The sequence below is a fragment of the Bos taurus genome, chromosome 8 (genome assembly GCF_002263795.3).
Source record: "Bos taurus isolate L1 Dominette 01449 registration number 42190680 breed Hereford chromosome 8, ARS-UCD2.0, whole genome shotgun sequence".
Lineage (NCBI taxonomy): Eukaryota > Metazoa > Chordata > Mammalia > Artiodactyla > Bovidae > Bos > Bos taurus.
Window position 1 is genome coordinate 61,769,564 of NC_037335.1, and position 23,451 is coordinate 61,793,014.

Genomic DNA, 23,451 nt, shown 5'->3' on the forward strand with positions numbered 1-23,451 from the left:
GTCCTTTTCATTTTAGGGTTCTGGAATGCAAAAGTAGGAAGTCAAGAGATACCTGGAGTAACAGGCAAATTTGGCCTTGGAGTACAAAACGAAGCAGGTCAAAGGCTAATAGAGTTTTGCCAAGACAATACACTGGTCACAGCAAATACCCTCTTCCAACAACCCAAGAGAAGACTCTACACATGGACATCACCAGATGATCAATACTGAAATCAGATTGATTATATTCTTTGCAGCCAAAGATGGAGAAGCTCTATACAGTCAGCAAAAACAAGACTGGGAGCTGACTGTGGCTCAAGTCATGAACTCCTTATTGCCAAATTCAGACTTAAATTGAAGAAAGTAGGGAAAACCACTAGACCATTCAGGTATGACCTAAATCAAATCCCTTACGATTATATGGTAGATGTGACAAATAGATTCAAGGGATTAGATCTTATAGACAAATTACCTAAAGAACTATGAACGGAGGTTCATGACATTGTACAGGAGGCAGTAATCAAGACCATCCCCAAGAAAAAGAAATGCAAAATAGCAAAATGGTTGTCTGAGGAGGCCTTACCTATAGCTGTGAAAAGAAGGGAAGTGAAAGGCAAAGGGGAAAAGGAAAGATATACCCATTTGAATGCAGAGTTCCAAAGAATAACAAGGAGAGGTAAGAAAGCCTTCCTCAGTGATCAATGCAAAGAAATAGAGGAAAACAACAGAATAGGAAAGACTAGAGATCTCTTCAAGAAAATTAGAGATACCAAGGGAACATTTCATGCAAAGATGGGCTTGATAAAGGACAGAAATGGTATGGACCTAACAGAAGCAGAAGATATTAAGAAGAGGTGGCAAGAATACACAGAAGAACTATACAAAAAAGATCTTCATGACCCATATAACCACGATGGTGTGATCACTGACCTAGAGCCAGACATCCTGGAATGTGAAGTCAAGTGGGCCTTAGGAAGCATCAGTATGAACAAAGCTAGTGGAGGTGATGGAATTCCAGTTGAGCTATTTCAAATCCTAAAAGATAATGCTGTGAAAGTGCTGCACTCAATATGCCAGCAAATTTGGAAAACTCATCAGTGGCCACTGGACTGTAAGAGGTCCATTTTTATTCCAATCCCAAAGAAAGGCAATGCCAAAGAATGCTTAAACCACCACACAATTGCACTCATCTCATGCGCTAGCAAAGTCATGCTCAAAATTCTCCAAGCTAGGCTTCAACAGTATATGAACCACAAACTTCCAGATTTCAAACTGGATTTAGAAGAGGCAGGGGAACCAGAGATCAGATTGCCAACATCTGTTGGATCATCAAAAAAGCAAGAGAGTTCCAGAAAAACATCTACTTCTGCTTTGTTGACTACACCAAAGCCTTTGACTATGTGGATCACAACAAACTGTGGAAAATTCTTCAAGAGATGGGAATACCTGACCACCTGACCTGCCTCTTGAGAAATCTGTATGCAGGTCAAGAAGCTACAGTTAGAACTGCACATAGAACAACATACTGGTTCTAAACCGGGAAAGGAGTACGTCAAGGCTGTATTGTCACCCTGCTTATTTAACTTCTATGCAGAGTACATCATGAGAAATGCTGGGCTGGATGAAGCACAAGCTGGAATCAAGATTGCAGGGAGAAATATTGATAACCTCAGATATGCAGATGATAGCACCCTTATGGCAGAAAGTGAAGAAGAACTAAAGAGCCTCTTGATGAAAGTGAAACAGGAGAGTGAAAAAGCTGGCTTATAATTTAACATTCAGAAAACTAAGAACATGGCATCTGGTCCCATCACTTCATGGAAAATAGATGGGGAAACAATGAAAACAGTGGCTGACTTTATTTTGGGGGGCTCCAAAATCACTGCAGATGGTGACTGCATCCATGAAATTAAGAGGCTTGCTCCTTGGAAGAAAAGTAATGACCAACCTAGACAGCGTATTAAAAAGCAAAGACACTACTTTGCCAACAAAGTTCTGTCTAGACAAAGCTATGGTTTTTCCAGTGGTCATGTATGGATGTGAGAGTTGGACTATAAAGAAAGCTGAGTGCCAAAGAATTGATGCTTTTGACCTGTAGTGTTGGAGAAGACTCTTGAGAGTCCTTGGACTGCAAGGAGATCCAACCAGTCCATCCTAAAGGAGATCAGTCCTGGGTATTCATTGGAAGGACTGATGCTGAAGCTGAAAACTCCAATGCTTTGGCTACCTGATGTGAAGAACTGACTCATTGAAAAAGACCCTGATGCTGGGAAAGATGGAGGAGAAGGGAACAACAGAGGATGAGATGGATGGATGGTATCACTGACACTATGGACATGAGTTTGAGTAACCTCCAAAGGTTGGTGTTCGAGAGGGAAGTCTGACGTGCTGCAGTCCATGGGGTTGGAAAGAGTCGAACTTGACTGAGTGACTGAACTGAACTGAACTTCCAGCCCTAGCATGACATTTTATTTTACGACATTGATGGATCATCTACTGTGTGGAGGGTGATGTTCCAGGCCTCAGGGCACATAGGGATTGAAAAACAGTCATCTGACTTTAGAGGTCACGGCCTACTGTGGGGACAGACAGGCAAAGCAGTGTGATGAATGCTGTAGTAGGAAATGAATCCAGAGCTCGGGGGAGGGGGGGGGATCCAAACCAGAACAGAAAGAGACCAGCTACTTGAGGGACATATGGGCTCTTTGCCCTTAGGGAAGAATTATCTAGGAATGTTGCCTGCTTGAGTGATGAAGACTGGTTCCTCCCAGGTGGCCTTAGGATTTTAACTTTTTATTGGAATTATCAGTATGGAATATCTCAGCAGAGAGGGCAGGTAGTAGAGGCCTTCTTTTCTCTCTTTTCTTCTTGCCTCCATGCAAAGAAAAAAATCCAGACCTCCAAACTACACTGACCTTTATGCACAGAAGTTTCTAGGATATATGGCATAGTTTAACAAGTACCATTTGTGTGACTGAGAAACGTCTAAGTCGATGCAGAAATGCAGGCCTAAAGTGAATTATTCCGTCTTTTGCTGTGATTGTGTTCAGTAGCTAATTTTCAAAGTTTCCATTTTCCCAGCTGTCTGGATGATAGTTAGATGCATACATGTGCACTCTCATCCCTTTTCTTGTATTTATTCTGCCCAATTTAATTCGGTTACATTCTATAAGCATTTACCAATTATAAGTTAAGCCCCATGTTGAGAGGCTATGGGTACAAGAGAATGTATCACCATCCAGAGGTTTCTCTCTAGCTGGCCTGGTAAGACTTATAGTTAGGGATCAGCAGAACAGAGCCATCTATTCACTGGGGGTTGCTGAGGAGATTGGTGTGAGGCCAGGATTCCTGCCCCAAAAAGAGAGGTATACAGAGATGGATGGTGTGGATGGGTCTTAAGAAGGACTTTGGAGGAGTCTGTCTGCAGGGCAGGGAGTACAAGCAGAGTTGAGATGCAGGGAAGAGAGCAGTTCAGCAGGTGAATTCAGCAGGAACTAACTTTTCAAAATCGTTCTCAGCCCCTCATTCACATGCCTTGTTAATGAAAACATTCTTTCAACACCTGACTCTTTAGCATGCCTCAGGACCTTTGCTCATGCTATTCCCTTTGCCTAGCCTGCTCTTTCCCCTTCACCTGCCAATGAAACTATGAGTTATCTTTCAGTTCAAGTGTACTTCTGCTTTTGGGGCCTCATTGACTTCCCTTCTCCCGGCTTCTTATAGTGTTTCATTTATATTAATACTTTAGCACCTGGAGCATTACAGACCCCCAAGAGATGGCAGGTGAATAGATGGCTGAGTGAATAAATGACTGATTATGGGATTTTTAGTCTGGCGTACTTCAAGAACTGTGAAATGTTTGTTGAGAAAGGAGTGAAGGGCACCAAGATGAAAATGTGGGTGGCAGGTGCTGAGCAGGGAGACCCTGGGGCTGCTCTTGGATGTGGGGTGGCAGAAATACCTTTTGGAGAGGGGATTGGACTTTGGCTTTCTGATGAATAGAAGTACACAGTTAAAAAAAATTCTCTGCAAAAATACTGTAGACATAAAACATTTGGAGAAAAGTCTGCCTCCAGAGTATTCAAAGGACTACAGATAAAAGCAGCAACACCCCCTTTATAAATCTACTAAATTAAGGATCAGTGAGCAACTGGAGGAAGTAGCTCTGGTACTGCCGGGAAGAGAGCCTGGGATAACCTTTCTGGAAGCCTTCTGCCTGCATCTAAAGCCTTATAAACTTACCCAGGGTTTCACCCAGCTGTGCCGCTTCTGGGAATTTATCCTAAGAGAATAACTGGAGACATATCATGCAAAGATATTTATCTCAACATTATTTGTAATACAGACATTGACAAGATAAACCAAATGTCCAGCACTAGAGGATTAGCTTTATAAGTGGCACTCCTCCCTATAAGGCATAAAAAATAATACTGTAGAATAATAGACACACACATGTATATAGAATATTGTTCTAAGCGGAAAATCAGAGTACAAACCAGTAGGTACAGTAAGTTCCCAATTATGTCGAAAATGTACATTTTCACACAAAAAGGCTGGAAGGGTAATTCGCAACTTGTAGATTACAGTGGGGGCTTCCTTGGTAGCTCAGCTGGTAAAGAATCTGCCTGCAATGCAGGAGAGCCTGGTTTGATTCCTGGATTGGGAAGTTCCCCTAGAGAAAGGATGGGCTACTAACTCCAGTATTCTTGGGCTTCCATGGTGACTCAGATGGTAAAGAACGTGCTGACAAAACGGGAGACCTGGATTCAATGCCTGGGTTGGGAAGATCCCCTGGAGTAGGTTTTGGCAATCCAGTCCAGTATTCTTGCCTGGAGAATCCCATGGACAGAGGAGCCTGGTAGGCTAAAGTCCATGGGGTTGCAGAGTCAGACAAAACTAAGCGACTAAGCACAGCACAGATGACAGTGGATAATTTTTATTCTTTCCAAATAAGAAAAAGTTTAAAATTTTCTACCAGACACAGGTATCACTTTAATTATCAGAAGCGGGGAAAACAACTGTTATTTAAGAAGAAGAGAGAAGCTTTTGGAGAGCACTGTTCGAACTTCAGTGGGTTGAAAGCAGGCTGGGCACATCGTTTATCTTGCAAATTCCTGACAGGTAGTGTTTTCATAAGGGAGAGTGGTCTTAGGTCCATTTGTGGGAGTGTATTTATAGAAGTGAGAGCTTTGGGGGAAGGAAATAGATTGATTTTTTTTTCCCCTTGAACTTTTTAAATTGTTTCCACTCCATTTGTAATTGAGCCCAGGCAGCTATTCTTATTTCTTCCTTTCTGGACACTGCATGAGATCTAAAAATGTTAACTGGCTTAGGATGTGGGTTTTGCTTAAAATGATCCCCTTAAAGTCTCCACTAGACTTTCTCTCATGCTTAAAAGAGGGGGTCCCAAGAAAAGCTGCCTTTTGCATGTATTTTGCCCCCTTATCTTTGGGTAACTCTGGATATTCCCAATAACCAAGTTGGGAACCACCTTTGCCTTACTGTGATCATGGGTGCCATCAGCCATGGGTCAGGGACTCAGGAGGAGGTACCTGTGCTGGGTGCTGTTTGTTAGGAAGGTTTATTTAAAGGCCAGTCTGGCATCACTGTATCCTGTGGACGTAACATTAGTCTGCAGAAAAGGAGATCAGAGCTGGGTAGAGTCTCTTTAAATATTAATTGGAGTGATGCCTTTTGCCACACATCTCCAAAGAGCTTTGAGCATTTCACAGACATTACCTCATCATTAATTTTTGTGGTGTTCTTGAGTGAGAAGCTGATGGTAGGTACTACGGTCTCCATTTGGGGCAGAATATATAGCATATTTTTGTTTATTTATTTATTTTGGCCATGCTACATGCATGCAGGATCTTAATTCCCTGACCAGGAATCGAACCCATGCCCCCTGCAGTGGAAGCCCTGCTGGGAAAGTCCCAAGCATATATTTTAAATAGTTAAAATGTCCAGTACTAGACAAACTCCTAAGCACTTATTAGGAGTTGTCCTAACTAGATATCAGTTGATTAAAAAAAAATAGAAGCTTTTGTTTGTTTGTTTGTTTTTGGTGTCTTTATTCACAATCCTCCTGCGTCTTCCGTGGATTAAGTTGCCTTCACTGCTTTTTGTTTCACCAACGTTTATTGAGTGCCTACCGTGAACAAGGTACAGTGCTGTGTACTATGGCTAGCAGTGAAATTTAACCTCCTTAATCCCACACTGAAGGCCTTTGATGAGATGGCTTATACCTGCCTATGTACCCTAAAGCCCTCCACCCTACTTCACATACCATTTGAACTTCACATCCCTCTTGCTGAGCTGGTCTTCAGGATAGCCCTGTGCCTAGCATCTCCCTTCTTCTCCAGCCACTGTCCCCAGTGCCCTCCTGTCTTTCACAGTCTGGTCACCTCCTCCACTGAACCTGCCCTACTATCAGCCTACTGTTTCCACAGCTGTGTGTCATCTCCCACCGTCAAACCCAGGCTTTCTACCAGCCTCTGTTGTGGTCCTTACTAATTTTTACTTTGTATTTTAGTGATTTGTGCAACTCTTGATGATATTTCAAGATTCCTAACTGCAGGGAGAGTCCATTTCATCTTTCTATTTCTCTCTGTGACTTGTTCATGTTAGATGTGCAAGTATTTGTTGTATAATGGAATGAAATGGGTGTAATTTCAGGCCAGAGTTCACCAGTTTGTGCAGGGTCCTGCAGGGTACAGAAGACAGAGATCATTGATAGAACCCTGCTTGGCCTGAGCCCTCCTTTGATCCTAATCACTGAGGCCCCTCGCTGCCTACAGACCTATTCTGTCCTCTCATTGCACTCACACCATTTTTCAGCTAATATATATATATATTAAAAATCATTCCTTTCTCACGGCCTTCTAGGAAGACACACAAAGAGACAGTTGGAGTGGTTTTAAAAAGGTTACCTCTGTGCTTATTTCTTTCTTGACCTCTGTTGTGCAGATCATTCACACTGCCTGGGACCCTAGAACTTCAAAGGTCTTCATCCAGAGCATCTCTGTTCATGAGCTGGCATGGGGGCTGGTATCATCTCGTGCTCCACCTGTGGCAGGCTGTTGAGGCTGGGCAAGTTATTTAATCTTCCCATGGCGTCATTTCCCCATCTGTTAAGGGGGGATAATGTGCTTGAGGGTGACCTCCCTGCCTGGGATGCTGTGAGGCTTATCGACTTATTGCTGTTGCTATTAACTTGAACGGAAGATGGCTGGGCAGAAACAGTGAGAGACCAGGCACAGAATAAATTCTCCAGCCGTCAGATGGATGCCTCATGAGACCTCAGACATCACCTTCTGTGTTGCCCTTGGCACAGAGGAGGCCAGTGTGCTATTCAAGAACCTCTAGGATTTCCTCTCTCAGCCAGCTCAAGTGGCTGAGGTCTTGAGAATGGCATCTGGAGGGCTTCTGGGCTTGCTGAGCTGAAAGGAGAGAGGCCAGACTCATGTTAAGGACATAGCTGCAGCTGCCCAGTATCAGCAGATATGTGGGACCCAAGCCACAAAGACCATCCAGCTTTGCCCACATGGCCTGGCAATCAGTTTTTCTCGGGCTCATTGACGAACTCCGGGAAGGTTATTTGATAGTCACATTCTTGTGGCCACAATCTTTGGAATGTGGCCTTTTATCTTTAAAAATAGCTGTGTGCTGGGAGGCCCAGGTGCAGTGTCCTGGGATGGGAGGGAGGTGCCAGCATTGGGAAGAGGGGCAGATTTCTTTCCTTGGAGGACTCTCTTTCACTCTGCTGGACTGGTGAGTTGATGTTTTCTTATTCTATAACCTGTTCTGTTTTCTCTGTTTTCTGAGACTTTTCTCAGAAAGGGAATGGTGGTGTGTGTTTTTTTTTTAATTGTAGTATCTTTGTTGTATATTTTTAATCCATTTTTATGGCATATTTGTTCTTGAGCACTTAATATTATACACAAAACCCGTTTAAGTAAAAGTTCTTTCAGTTCTCATAATTGCAATTTATTTGTTATACATTCTGAAATTTGGTAATTATTTCACATGTTTTGTGTTTTGAAACTGCAGTGTCTTTAATCATTTTATACGAAGGGCAGACATGGCTCAGACGGTAAAGAATCTGCCTGCAATGTGGGAGAACTGGGTTTGATCCCTGGGTCAGGAAGATCACCTGGAGAAGGGAAGGACAACCCATTCCAGTATTCTTGCCTGGAGAATTCCATGGACAGAGGAGCCTGGTGGGCTACAGTCCATGGGGTCACCAAGAGTCAGAAACGATTGAGTGACTAACACTTAATCTTTTTATATATAGATGGGATAATCATTAAATACTTTTGGGACTAAATTGCCAACAGGTTTTCAAGATTGTGAGATCATAGAACATAAGACCTGACACTGGAGATTTAGAGGATGACTATCTGTTGCACTTGGTGCAGTGACGTCCTGAGATGGTAATGAGTGGTCTTTAGTTACACAGCTAACTAGCGACAGAGTCAGGACTTGAACCCAGGGCTTCTGACTCGCTTCTCCAAAACTCTCTGGTCTACCTTGTAGAATTTAGCTTCTGAACTACACATGATAAGGAAAAAAAGAAAATCACATTCCAACTTAATTTTTCTGTGTGTTTTAACCTAATTAAAGATGAATTTTCTAGCTTTAGGAATGCCTGTGCCATGTACCACAGCAAATCCTCCTCTGTTAAATCCCTGGATTCATTTTCCAGACTGCATGGATGATCCTTAGAATGTGGTCCCTATCAGTGTTACCAGGAGCTTGTTAGAAATGGAAAATCTCAGCCCCACCCCAGACTACAGACACAGAAACTCTGGGGGTGGGGCCCATTTGTCTTTTAATGAGCCCTCCAGGTGATCACATACTCAGTTCATGCAGTCCTGTCTGACTCTTTGTGACCCCATGGACTGCAGCACGTCAGATTTCCCTGTCCATCACCAGTGTTTGGAGCTTACTCAAACTCATGTCCATTGAGTTAGTGATACCATCCAACCATCTGATCCTCTGTTGTCCCCTTCTCCTCCTGCCTTCAATCTTTCCCAGCATCAGGGTCTTTTTCAATGAGTCAGTTCTTCACATCAGGTGGCCAAAGTATTGGAGTTTTCAGCTTCAGCATCAGTCCTTCCAATGAATATTCAGGACTGATTTCCTTTAGGATGGACTGGTTGGATCTCCTTGGAGTCCAAGGGACTCTCAAGAGTCTTCTCCAACACCACAGTTCGAAGGCATCAATTCTTTAGTGCTCAGCTTTCTTTGTAGTCCAACTCTCACATCCATACATGACTACTGGAAAAACCATAGCTTTGACTAGACGGATCTTTGTTGGCAAAGTAATGTCTCTGCTTTTTAATATACTATCTAGGTTGGTCATAACTTTTCTTCCAAGGAGCAAGCCTCTTAATTTCATGGCTGCAGTCACCATCTGCAGTGATTTTGGAGCCCCCCAAAATAAAGTCTGTCACTGATTCCACTGTTTCCCCATCTATTTGCCATGAAGTGATAGAACCAGATGCTATGATCTTAGTTTTCTGAATGTTGAGTTTTAAGCCAACTTTTTCACTCTCCTGTTTCACTTTCATCAAGAGGCTCTTTAGTTCCTCTTCACTTTCTGCCATAAGGGTGGTGTCATCTGCATATCTGAGGTTATCGATATTTCTCCCTGCAATCTTGATTCCAGCTTATGCTTCATCCAGCCCAGCATTTCTCATGATGTACTCTGCATATAGGTTAAATAAGCAGGGTGACAATATACAGGCTTGATGTACTCCTTTCAATTCAGAACCAGTCTGTTGTTCTATGTGCAGTTCTAACTGCAGCTTCTTGACCTGCATACAGATTTCTCAAGAGGCAGGTCAGGTGGTCAGGTATTCCCATCTCTTGAAGAATTTTCCACAGTTTATTGTGATCCACACAGTCAAAAGCTTTGGTGTCATCAACAAAGCAGAAGTAGATGTTTTTTCTGGAACTCTCTTGCTTTTTTGATGATCCAACAGATATTGGCAATCTGATCTCTGGTTCCCCTGCCTCTTCTAAATCCAGCTCGAACATCTGCAGGTTCATGGTTCACATACTTTTGAAGCCTGGCTTGGAGAATTTTGAGCATGACTTTGGTAGTGCATGAGATGAGTGCAATTGTGTGGTAGTTTGAGCATTCTTTGGCATTGCCTTTCTTTGGGATTGGAATGAAAATTGACCTTTTCCAGTCCTGTGGCCACTGCTGAGTTTTCCAAATTTGCTGACATATTGAGTGCAGCACTTTCATAGCATCATCTTTTAGGATTTGAAATAGCTCAACTGGAATTCCATCACCTCCACTAGCTTTGTTCATGCTGATGCTTCCTAAGGCCCACTTGAATTTGCATGCCAGGATGTCTGGCTCTAGGTGAGTGATCACACCATCATCGTTATCTGGGACATGAAGGTCTTTTTTGTATAGTTCTTCTGTTTTCTTGCCACCTCTTCTTAATATCTTCTGCTTCTGTTAGGTCCATACCATTTCTGTCTTTTCTTGTGCTCATCTTTGCATGAAATGTTCCCTTGGTATCTCTGATTTTCTTGAACAGATCTCTACTCTTTCCCATTCTATTGTCTTCCTGTATTTCTTTGCATTAATCACTGAAAAAGACTTTCTTATCTCTCCTTGTTATGCTTTGGAACTCTGCATTCAAATGGGTATATCTTTCCTTTTCTCCTCTGCCTTTCACATCTCTTCTTTTCACAGCTATTTGTAAGGCCTCCCCAGACAGCCATTTTGCCATTCTTTTCCTTGGGGATGATCTTGATCACTGCCTCCTGTACAATGTCATGAACCTCTGTCCATAGACGTCCAGGCACTCTGTCTATCAGATCTAGTCCCTTAAATCTATTTCTCACTTCCACTGTATAATGGTAAAGGATTTGATTAGGCCATACCTGAACGGTCTAGTGGTTTTCCCTACTTTCTTCAATTTAAGTCTGAATTTGGCAATAAGGAGTTCATGATCTGAGCCACAGTCAGCTCCCGGTCTTGTTTTTGCTGACTGTATAGAGCTTCTTCATCTTTGGCTGCAAAGAATATAATTAATCTGATTTCGGTATTTACCATCTGGTGATGTCCATGTCTAGAGTCTTCTTTTGTGTTGTTGGAAGAGGGTGTTTGCTATCACCAGTGTGTTCTCTTGGCAAAACTCTGTTAGCCTTTGCTCTGCTTTGTTTTGTACTCAAAGGGCAAATTTGCCTGTTACTCCAGGTATCTCTTGACTTCCTACTTTTGCATTCCAGTCCCCTATAATGAAAAGGTCATCTTTTTTGGGTGTTAGTTCTAGAAGGTCTTGTAGATCTTCATAGAACCATTCAACTTCAGCTTCTTCAGCATTACTGGTCGGGGCATGGACTTGGATTACTGTGATACTGAATGGTTTGCCTCGGAAACAGACGAAGATCATTCTGTCATTTTTGAGATTGCATCCAAGTACTGCATTTCAGACTCTTTTGTGACTATAATGGCTACTCCATTTCTTCTAAGCGTTTCTTGGCCACAGTAGTAGACATGATGGTCATTTGAGTTAAATTCACCCACTCCAGTGCATTTTAATTCGCTGATTCCTGAAGGTCAATGTTCACTCTTGCCATCTCCTGTTTGACCACATCCAATTGGCCTTGATTCATAGACCTAACATTCCAGATTCCTATGCATTATTGCTCTTTACAGCATCGGACTTTACTTCCATCACCAGTCACATCCACAACTGAGTGTTGTTTTTGCTTTGACTCCCTCTCTTCATTCTTTCTGGAGTTATTTCTCCACTGATCTCCAGTAGCATATTGGGCACCTACCGACCTGGGGAGTTCATCTTTCAGTGTCATATCTTTTTGCCTTTTCATACTGTTCATGGGGTTCTCAAGGCAAGAATACTGAAATGGTTTGCCATTCCTTTCTCCAGTGCACGATGTTTTGTCAGAACTCTCCACCATGGCCTGTCCGTCTTGGGTGGCCCTACACGGCATGGCTCTAGGTTTCATTGGGTTAGACAAGGCTGTGGTCCATGTGATCAGGTTGGTTAGTTTTCTGTGACTGTGGTTTTCATTCTGTCTGCCCTCTGATGGAGAAGGATAAGAAGCTTATGGAAGCTTCCTGATGGGAGAGACTGACTGAGGGGGAAACTGGGTCTTGTTCTGATGGGTGGGGCCATGCTCAATAAATCTTTAATCCAATTTTCTGTTGATGGGCAGGGCTGTGTTCCCTCCCTGTTGTTTGACCTGAGGCCAAACTATGGTGGAGGTAATGAAGATAATGGTTTCATCCTTCAAAAGGTCCCATGCATGCACTGCTACACTCAGTGCCCCCAACTGTGCAGCAGGCCACTGCCAACCCACACCTCCACCTAAGACTTCTGGACACTCATGGGCAAGTCTGGGTCAGTCTCTTGTGAGGTCACTACTCCTTTCTCCTGGGTCCTGGTGCACACAAGGTTTTGTTTGTGCCCTCCAAGAGTCTGTTTCCCCAGTTCTGTGTAAGCCCTGGTAGCTGTATGGTGGGGTTAATGGTGACCTCCTCCAAGAGGGCCTATGCCATACCCAGGTCTACTGCACCCAGATGCCCTGCCCCTGCAGCAGTCCACTGCTGACCCATAACTCTGCAGGAGACACTCAAACACAGTTCTTTGTCAGTCTCTGTGGGGTCTGTGGGTTCTGGTGCACACAAGTTTTGTTTGTGCCTGTACTCAGTAAAGTAAGATAACCATTGCCTGGCAGGTCTTAAACTATATTCCACTCCTACCATCCCTCCCATGTTTGACAGCCAGTGTAGTGACACTTTGGCTTTTTTGTTGATTTTGACTTTGTTCACTGAAGAAGGAGCTTCTTTTTGCTAGTTTTTAATAATAATTCCCTTTATTCACTCTTCCTCCCATCATCACAAAGCACACACACAATCTAGCAATGAGTGAAGTATTTGTGGGCAAATAATGACAGTAAAGAGAGGATATCAATGAAAACAGTTTTGTAGACAGCAAAATATTCCAACCAGTGAGGTATATTTTTTAAAATTTTAAGACTTGCTACCTTTCTAAGGACAGAGATAAATTAGACTACCACTGACTGTATTGTGCTGTTTTGTTTCATTTTTTAAAATTTGTTCATTCAACAGATATTTTGTATCTTCTATTTGCATGGCATATGTTAAGTGTGAGGGGAAAATGTATTTGAGTTTATAGTTTATCAGGAAGTAGAGACTAAGTTCAGAAATGACTGTAATATAAGCTGTGCATGTGTGCTAAGTCATATCAGTCAGACACGACTCTTTGCAACCCTCTGACTGTAGCCCACCAGGCTCCTCTGTCCATACGATTCTCCAGGCAAGAATAATGGAGTGGGTTGCTATGCCGTCCTCTAATGGATCTTCCCTACCCAGGGATTGAACCTGAGTCTCTTACATCTTAAGCCAGCCATTGATAAACACATGAGAATCATCTCCAGTGAAAGGATTATAGAGGCCTAGAGGTGATAGAGATGTGTTACAGAAGAGGACATCATGGAATACTTCATGGAGGAGGGAGCATTTGAATGAGTCTTAAAAGGAGGCAGCTTTTGTCATGGAGAGTTTGGAGATGCATAAAGAACATTCTGGGGCTTTGCTGGTGGCTCAATGGTAAAGAACCCACCTACCACTGCAGGAGACACAGGTTTGATTCCTAGGTCAGGAAGATCCCCTGGAGAAGGAAATGGCAACCCATTCCAGTATTCTTGCCTGGGAAATCTCATGGACAGAGGAGACTGATGGGGCTACAATCCATGGCGTTGCTGAAGAGTCAGACCGAATTAGTGACTAAACAACAACAAAAGAACGTTCTAGGCAGAGGTGGAAAAAAGATAACGGCATGGCAGGGGCTCTCAGTGCATTTGTATGAATCAGGGGTTATTTGAAGGTTAGTTAGTGTTAGTTGCTCAGTTGTGTCCAACTCTTTGTGACTCTATGGACTGTAGCCCACCAGGCTCCTCTGTCCATGGAATTCTCTAGTCAAGAATACTGGAGTGGGTTGCCATTTCCTTCTCCAGGGGATCTTCCCAATCCAGGGATCAAACCCAAGTCTCCTGCATTGCAGGAAGATTCTGTACTGCCTGAATCACCAGGGAAGCCCTATTTGAATGTGATTAGCAGGAAACGAGGCTACACAAGTAGGTCAGTTCCTAAAGGAGGAGGATCTTCAAACACAGTTTGTTCTTTATCCTTAAGGCAATGGGAGCCATTGAAGGGTTTTGAATGAGGGCTAGGCATGACTAGAGCTGTGCTTTTAGTAAGTCTAATCTGCTGTTAGTGTACGATGTAGATTGAAGTGTGTGAGAGGGAGTAGGTGAGACTTCTGTTTTTATTCTGTAACTGTTTTGCAGCAGTATGTTGATATATTGGAAAAATCATCTCAATGTTCATTTATGAAGTAATTGGTTTTTCTTATGAGAGTCATTGGATTTTGAAATAAGCTCCCATGGCCTAGGTTATTGTCCAAGGAAACACAGCTCTAATTTTATAATGAGGAATCTGCAAGAAAATAGAAATTGCTTAACAGAATGGCTTTATAGAAAACTTTCAGAACTCCTTCCTTCTTTGTTTTCTCTCCTGACATTTTCTTTTAAGCAAAATGTATTTGTATTCATTTTACTCAATAATGACCTGATAATGCCAGGTCACATAGACTCTATAATATTGAATTCCTAAAACATGAATCTTTCTTTTCTTTTTAAGATTTTTTTTTTTGATATGACTATTTTTTAAAGTCTTTATTGAATTTGTTACCATATTGTTTCTGTGTTATGTTTTGGTTTTTTGGTGTGAAGCATGTAGGATCTTAGTTCCCCAACCAGCGGTCGAACCTGCACCCCCTGCACGGGAAGGTGACGTTTTAGCCACTGGACAGCCAGGGAAGTCCCTTCTGCTGCTTCTTACTCAGCCTCCAAAGCAGTTTTCCCTCTCACTAATGGCCTTATTTTGTGAATGCACCTGAATAAAATTCATTTTACAAGGATCTGCCTTATTCCAATGGTGGCTCTAGTGGGAATAAGTGGTAGGAAACCTGACTATCATAAATTTTTTAATGTGTTATTACTTCAACTATATGTAGTATTGAGAAGACCCTGTTCATTGTTGAGTTTTTTTTCAGTAGGGCTATCTTCGTAGGGTTTGGCTTTGACTCGTTGCACTAGGCTACCCTGGTGGCTCAGCTGGTAAAGAATCTGCCTGCAGACCTGGGTTTGATCACTGGGTTGGGAAGATCCCCTGGAGAAGGGAACGACTACCCACTCCAGTATTAGTCCGTGGGGTCTCAAAGAGTTGGACAGGACTGAGTGACTTTCACCTTCTCCTTTAAATCGCACCATTGGTTTTAGTCATTCAACCAATGTTTACTGACTATCAGTTAGGCAATGAAGAAACACAATGACTTGGACAACCACAGTCCTGCTGACATGGAGCTTATATACTCTAGCAGGGGGTATATAAACACGTAGTTCTGAGAGAGGGAAACTAGGGATATATGGATGCACCCAACCCAGAGTTGGAGATCAGAAAAAAGTTAGCAGTTAGAATATAGACCAAGACCTAAAAATCAACTAGGGTAAACCAGTGGTTTCCTGAGACTGAGAAGGCATTGTTGAGGGGAAAATGGGAGAATGACGGCTAGTGGGTATAGGATTCCTTTCTGGGATGATGAAAATGTGGTAAAATTCATTGTGGTGATGGTTGCACAACTCCATAAACTTACCCAAACTACTGACTTGTATACTTCAAGTAGGTGAAGTTTATGGTATGTGAATTACATCTCAATAAAGCTGTTTTTAAAAAAATGAATCAGACAAGCCAGGAGTGGGAAGAGGGCAATGAAATGGCAAGTGGAAAGGCTCAGCAGCAAGAGCAAAAATGGGAGAGATTTGGTAGGGCTGCATTCCCTGGGAGATCGAGAGCAGTGAGACAGAGGGAAGACTCAAATGGATGCCAGGGTCCTGTGCTTGGGAAGCTGAGGTAGTGGGGGGTTTAATGCTGCCCATGATGTCCGTGCCACAGAGGTGCTGCAGTGTGGGCTGGTTAGTGTCTGTCACGTGAGAGTAGTTCAGACCTCTGAGCTCTCTGCCGGTGAGAATCATGGAATCAGTGGTGGCAGGGGCCTTAGAATCCTTCTAGGTCTAGAGATGGAAATGGAGGTCCTAGAAGAAGGGGCTTGCTACAGATTGCACAGGGGCAGATAAGGTGTGCCCCTGCTGACACTCAGGCTGGCTGCATTTGCTTGCCACGTTGCCAATCCCCAGAGCTTTGTTTCTCTGCTCAGAAGTTGTCAGTCTGATCCTAAAATGAGGTATCATTGTACACAAACAATAATTGGAATACAAATAAAAACAGAAGACATTTACAGCCTAAACCCATCATCCATCAGATCAAACTTGCTGTTTTGTGTCTCCTGCCTGCCACTGCCCAACATCAATTTTACAGCTGTACCCAGAACACAGATGTGGCTTTACAGCCCAGAGTTTACACTTTACATGAAAACAGTTGCTTTTCCTGAAATGTTATACAGCTTCTGGTTATCATTTCTTAAGGATTCAAAAAAGAGGATGTGCTGTAACTTACTTACTCTCTGTTGTCAGGTGTTTTGTTTTTCTTCCTTGGAGATATTGTCTCATTGAGCATCTGTGTTGCACAGCCTTTTCCTTCTTTCCTTGAGCAAAACTCCCAGCCAGGAGAGTCTCTCTGTCCTTTTAAAGTGGAATAGCCCAACTGGACACTTTTCTGAACTGAAGTCAGGGACAGAAGGCAGAATGCTCAATTAGGGCTAAGTTTCTGTGTTTCTGGGCCCTACTGTCTTCACTGATTTCTGACTCCAGCTGGCATCTGTCCACAGTTGTCGGCACTGCTCCTAATGGCTGCCATCTCTGAACAGCTGACCTGATTCTCTGAATCGTTGGCTATAAACTGGGCAATTCTACAGGATGGAGAGGAGGTTTCTGGGCAGAATGCTTAATCAGGGCTTAATGAAGATGGCCAGAGTGGCTCATTGGCTTGAACCCTTGCACAGGGTCCTGATGGGCAGGTGACACCTGGTGTTCTTGGCTGTCTGACAGCCACCAGCCGTCCCTAAGCCCCATGCAGAGATGAGCAAGACACATGCTGCCACAATGGTTGGTAGGAGCCCTTTCACAGACTCCCTGGAGCATTTTAGACATCCCTTTCTCATGGGCCCCACACTCTGCCTCACGTTGGTTAGGAGTTAATTATGTAGGTGTCAAATCCTCTTGATAACACAACAAACTCTCAAAGGGCAGGTGCTGTGTCTGGCTAACCTTGATCTCCTCTACCACACCCAGCACAGGGCACAGTAAAAAGAGAGTGCTTGATATGAATTGAATGGAAAGCATTGGTTTTTTGGACCAGATCCCTCCACTTGAGATAGTTGCAAGGACTAGACTTGAGAAATGCAGGGACTGGGAGCCTACAAGCCCATGGCCAGTGCCAAGTCTATGGGAAGGGTGGAGACTTTTTGAGAAGACCTCAAGATCTCTCTGGGCAGGACAGAGCCTGATGTCACAGGTCCTGAGGCAGGAGCTCTGAAAAGCATGCCTTGCACCCAGCTTTGGGAGCCATTCTTGGTTTCTTGTGCTGTAGTTGTGGTTGTTGTTGTTCTTTTAGTGTGGTAGATTTGGAATCTTGCTTTCCTTCCCTGGATGCAAACACACGGAGGCAAATCCCAGTCCACCCGGGTGGCCAGCTGCTTCATTTGAGCCACTCTGCGGTGCTCGGTCTGAATTTCCCAAGCACTGTACTTGCTGTGGGTTTTGCTTTTGGTGCCTGTGGTATCAAACATGCCAGAAGCTATTGAAATTAGTTGGCAGGTAATGACATTTGATGACTCATTTGATCACAAAAAAACAAATCTAGCCTTTGAGTCTACATTCTACAGTTTTGTTGAATTATACCCAAATGGTGGTAAAGAGGATTTTTCTTAACAGGTTTGGAGCATTTATAATAACCAACAAGTCTATGAAGACAAAGAGAACTTCATGTTGAATGTCAAGGGGTACTAAAAGCTGGAGGATCTTATGGTCTCTGAGATAGAAAATCCCTAATTAGCTTCTGGTCCAGCACCTGGATACTTTGTGCACCTGAGAAGCAGCAGGTAGCCCCAGGGAAAATATGTTATCATGAAGGCCCCAGCCATCAAGGCTTTGGCCCCTTTTCAAGATGGACTTTTGGCTGTCTTGTATTTGAAATGGTTGGTCACATATTCTTTAATGTATGTGTGGCAAAATACACAGAGCATAGAATTTACCTTTAAAATATCATTTTCAAATGCACAATTCAGCGGCATTAAGTATACTCACAGTATTGTGCTATCATTACTGCTAACTAGTTCCTGCATTTTTTCATCTCATAAGGAAACCATCAAACAAACATACCCTATTCCCTCCTCCCCTGAGTCCCTATAATATATAGTATAATTAGATAACTAGATTATCTCATTTACTGTGAGGTAGGTGAAGTCAACCCACTTCACTGATACAGGTTCAGGAAGGTTAAGGTATTTGTTGAAAGATGCAGAAGTGAGTGAGAGCTGGGACTGGAACCCAGGTCACGTCCAGGCCTGTGCACTTGACATGAGAAGTTACTGGGGAAGAGCCTTGAGCCCAGCAGCACTGTCAAAGCACAGAAGGAGGGAATGAAGATGTGCCCACCACATGAGCTCTCCATGCCCTGGAGACTGCTTTGAAAACTGCAGAGGACAGTGCAAAACCTTCGCAAACCGTGCTCGTGTGTCTCCAGCAGATCACTGCTACCATTCTGCTCTGAATTACAATTGGGTGTTTATAGCTCCGACTCCCCCCAGTGAATTACAAACTCCATGAGGGTGAGAACTGTGCTCACTTGTCTCAGTGTCCCCGTCAGCCTGTGTCCTGGCACACTGCTGATCAGTGAGTATTTCCTGAGTGAGTGTGTGTGTGTACGCCTTGGCTTGGAGAGGAGGAAAGGGAAACAGATGCCAAGATGATGTCTGTCCAGGTATGTCATAACCAAAGGCTTTGATGAGAATTGGAAAGAAAGCGAAGAGCTCTCTGGCCTTCTGGAGATGTGAATGGGAGAACCCATAATGGGAAAAACTTTGGCCTGACCCCTGACTTCCAGCTCCATAGCACTGATAAACTAATCTAATTCTTTTTTCTCTCCCTAGCCCTTATCAGTTTTTAACATTCTTAATCCATTTCCTTTATTATGTTTGTCATTTCTTGTCTAGTGAGAGCTTCCATGAGAAAGTAAGCTTCATCAGGGTCGTCAGTTTTGTCTGTTTTGCTACACTTGTCTTTCCCCAAGCCCCTCGACCTAAGCCAGCACTAATTCCTTTCTATCACTATAGATTTGCCCCTTCTGGACTCTCATATGAATGGAATTGTATAACACATATGTCTCTGGCGACTGGCTCCTTTCACTGAGCACAGGGTTTCAAGGTACATCCATGCTTGCCTCTTTACAGGCAGGAGAATTGAAACTCAGAGAAGGAATGTACGTGACCTGGGTTATGTGTCCTGAGGGTATGGCTGATTGCAGGTGTTCTATCTCTCTTGGACTGACAGGCTTGGCAGCCACAGCCAATTCAGCAGTGCCATTTTGCCATCTACCTTCGGGGCTGCCTATAGGCCCCCATCAAGCATAGCCATGGTGAGATGAGGCCTTGGAGACAGTGTTATTGCTAGTGGCAGCTTTCTCCCATGTTCTTTCCAGGGCTGTCTGTCCACCTGATAAAGTAGATGCCTTGTGTGACCAGTTTCCAGTCTCCTGGTGTCGCTGGGCCCTTAGATCACTAGCAAGGGAAAGGCACAGCCCCACGTGCTGACTGCTCCTGCTGCCACCCTGTTGCTCCCAGAGGGCCATGCAGAGGCCATCTGCACTGAGCTAGATAAGAGGCTATGCCCTTCCTGAGAGATGTCTAATCCTGTTAGGCAGATGTGAAATCTGGGTGGCATGGTGATGCCTTGAGCCTGTGTTTCCCAAAGGTTTGTTTTTGTACATGTGGCACCCAGGGTGGTTTCAGGTGATTCAGGAACAACCATTTTTCTTTAAATAGTTGTATATTTACTTTAATATGTACCAAGAAAAAAACCCCATATCTATCAATAGTATGATCAGACATGTGACTTAATGAATATTATCATTAATATTTAGGCTGAAGGTAAAGTAGGAGGTGCTGTACCGTAGAATCTTTCTTTAGGCAGATGGCATGTCACAGGCATAATACTCTGGATGACTTGCTCCCCCTACCTTTCTCACTTTCTCAGAACTGTCATTTTTCTGATAAAGTACCATCTTCATCTGAATTTCTTTTAGAAAATGAATGCAGCCCATTATCTCTCACTGAGCTATATAATCACTGTAATGAACCAAGATGATCTCAAATAATTGACCAGAAACGTAAATATGCATTTCCCTAAAATATTTGCAATTAATTTTTCCTTTTGGCTTAGAACTTCAGGAAATAAAACTGCTTATTGTTCTAGTGAGTCTAGCAGACTTACAGATATAGAGATATAACTATAGATATAACTGCAGACTAGTACTTACAAGGAGGGGGAAGAGGGAGGGGCAATACAGGAGTCGTGGGGGGAAAGGGTTATTTGGGGATTATATGAAATCATGTGTGTGAAACTTTAGAAAATTGTAAGGCACTTTGGAATTATTCAAAAAATCTTTCAATGTTTTTGAAAAAGAATTAAAGCTGCTTATTGTTCTAGTGTTCTGAGCTCACCACAGCATTTCCGACATCTGTAAGCTGCCATTATTAATTCAGCAAATGTCGATTGAGCTCGGGGCATTCTGCTGGACCCTGCAAGGATTATGAAGAAACAGGACATCTTTCTGCTCCTCTCAAGGAGTTTACAATCTGGAGGGCAAAAAACAACAACAACAACAACAACTCTGAATCCATATGAAGTTTGGAAACATAAGATGAGAGCATAGACCAGGAGGTCAGGTGCTGGAAAGAAAGGGTAAGACATAGCACAACAGCTCTGCAATGGGAAACTGGGTAGTTCGTGGTAGACTGGTAAGCAGGAACCCACCCTGGGTGTGGTGGAGCTCCAGCTGAGTTTTGAAGGTTAGATAGGATTTGGATTAAGTCTCAGAGAGTGAGGAAAGAAAGAAAGTGAAGTTGCTCAGTCGTGTCTGACTCTCTGTGACCCCATGGACTCCACCAGGCTCCTCCATCCATGGAATTTTCCAGACAAGAGTACTGGAGTGGGTTGCCATTTCCTTCTCCAGGGGATTTTCCCGACCCAGGGATCGAACCTGGGTCTCCCACATTGCAGGCAGATGCTTTACCATCTGAGCCACCAGAGATGAGGAGATCATGAACAAATGCACAGGTGCGGCCACCTAGGGCTCTTCTGAGGGCCAGCGAAGCATTGGAAGAGAGAATTACATGATTGGAGGAGGATGCGGCCTTGGGTTCCCTCGGTCATTTGGAGGAAGTTCTTTACCCTTTACAAGACTCAGCTTCCTTGTCCTTAAAATGCAATTATGTATTCCCACCACACAGGGCTGTCATGAGAAGTCAGTGACACGCTATTGGTTATATATTTATGTTTGTTCCCTTCCTTTTCCAAATGTGTCAGGTGGGAAGTTGAGTTGGACATCTGGGTAGAGATTGGATATTAGGGATGGGAAGCCCTGGAGGCCTTAAGGAGGAAACTGATGAGGTCCAAAACATAATTTTAGGACTGGCAGATTCTTAGAGAAGTTCAGTGCTTATAAAAGAAATAACCAGAACTTTGGTGACTTGTGCAATTTCAGGCCTAATTAGAGTCAAAGTCAGGAAGAGAATCCAGGTTTCCTGACTTTTAGCTCAGTGCTCTTTTCAGATTCCCTAGCTTTTATCTAGAGGGATGTTAAAATGCACATTCTTGGGCCCTACTGTACTACTGTAGGGCAACTGAAGTAGAAACTCTGGGGCCCTACAATTGGTGGTTTAATCAGCCCTCCAGATGCTTGTAATGCTTTTTGGGAACCAGTGTTCTGGGTTTTACTAAGAAAGAATGGGGGGAGGATATGAGGAAAGACAGGTTCCTTATTGGAGTTGGATATTACTTACCATTAAGGGAAAGGGGGCAGAAGGGTTAAGCTCAGTGCCAGAGAGAAACTTCCTTTAAAATGTACAATTCAGTGGTTTTTAGCATATTTGCAAGGTTATGCTACCATCACCACTGTCTAATTCCAGAGTATTTATCACTCCCAAAATATACGTCTTTCCCATTAGCAGTCAATCCTCATTTCCCCTTTCCCACAGGCCCTGGCAACCACTGATCAATGCTCTGTCTCTATGGATTTGTACATTCTGCACATTTTGTATAAATAGAATCATCCAATATGTGGCTTTTTGTGTCTGGTTGCTTCTACTTTGTGTAATGTTTTCAAGTTTCATCCATGTTGCAACACCTACCAGGACTTCATTCCTTTTTTATGGCAGAGATGAACTTCTTTTTTAATATTTATTTATTTATTTGGCAGTGCTGGGTCTTAGTTGCAGCATGCAGGATCTTCGATATTTGTTGCATTATATGGGATCTTTAGTTGTTGCCTGTGAACTCTCAGTTGAAGCATTTGGGATCTAGTTCCCTGACCAGGGATGGAACTCAGGCTCTCTGCATTGAGAGCATGGAGTCTTAGCTATTGGACCACCAGGGAAGTCCCAGAGATGAACTTCTCATAGTTCAAACTTTTGTTTCAGATTTGGTTATATAACTGAGCTTTACACTACCTCAAAAAAACAGGTTTCCCTTGGACACATTTGTGTAGAACTTTATAGTTTTCAAAGAATTGTCACAGCACATTGGAATGTAAACCGTTAACCAACCCTGGAACATGACCATGCAGGAATCATCGCAGTTGTTCTTCCAGATGAGAAGACAAGCTTCTTGTCTTCTCATCTGGAAGAGAGAGAAGAGTTTGTGCTTGACCAGTGTACTGTTATGCCCACACACTGAAGTATCAGTTGGAATTTGGGGCGTGACAGGCAGGGCAAGTGGACCAGGCAGAGGAAATAGCATCGACAGAGGCATGACAGTGTGAGAAATCAGGCATGACAGTGTTTGGGGAACAGTGGGTAATTCAGTTCTAATGGAGTGTGCAGTGTAAGGGAGATGACAGACAGGTAGGCAGGGGGCCGCTCACAAAAGGCTTTGACTGCCACTCCAAGGCTGGGAGGAAGGCAGGGGGAGAGGATAGTTGAGTCCAGCTCCAGAGACCAGCAAGCTAATCTGATTTGGAATTTCATTTCTGCCACTTCCTTGCTATGTACTAAAAAGCCAAATTGCCTCTTCATGCCTCAATTTCCTTTTTGTAAGTGAGGATTGTAATAAGCATTAAATAGGATAACACATATAAATTGCTTAGCCCAGTGTCTAGCACATAGTAAATGGTAGTATGTTAATGTACTTGTGTTATTAATATTATTGTAATTCTTGAGCTCAGAC

General features: G+C 43.3%; 1 protein-coding gene across 2 annotated transcripts in view; it reads left to right on the forward strand.

Moving 5' to 3' along the window:
- FRMPD1 (FERM and PDZ domain containing 1) overlaps positions 1-23,451 on the forward strand; it is a 109,053-nt gene that overhangs the window by 13,588 nt on the left and 72,014 nt on the right. The window contains exon 1 of one of the 2 annotated variants that reach the window (XM_010807991.4): positions 7,345-7,749. The exons of the other annotated variant lie outside the window; for it this stretch is intronic. The gene's annotated coding sequence lies outside the window, so the exon portion shown is untranslated. Of the gene's footprint in view, positions 1-7,344; positions 7,750-23,451 lie in introns of those variants that run through there. 2 annotated transcript variants of the gene reach the window in all.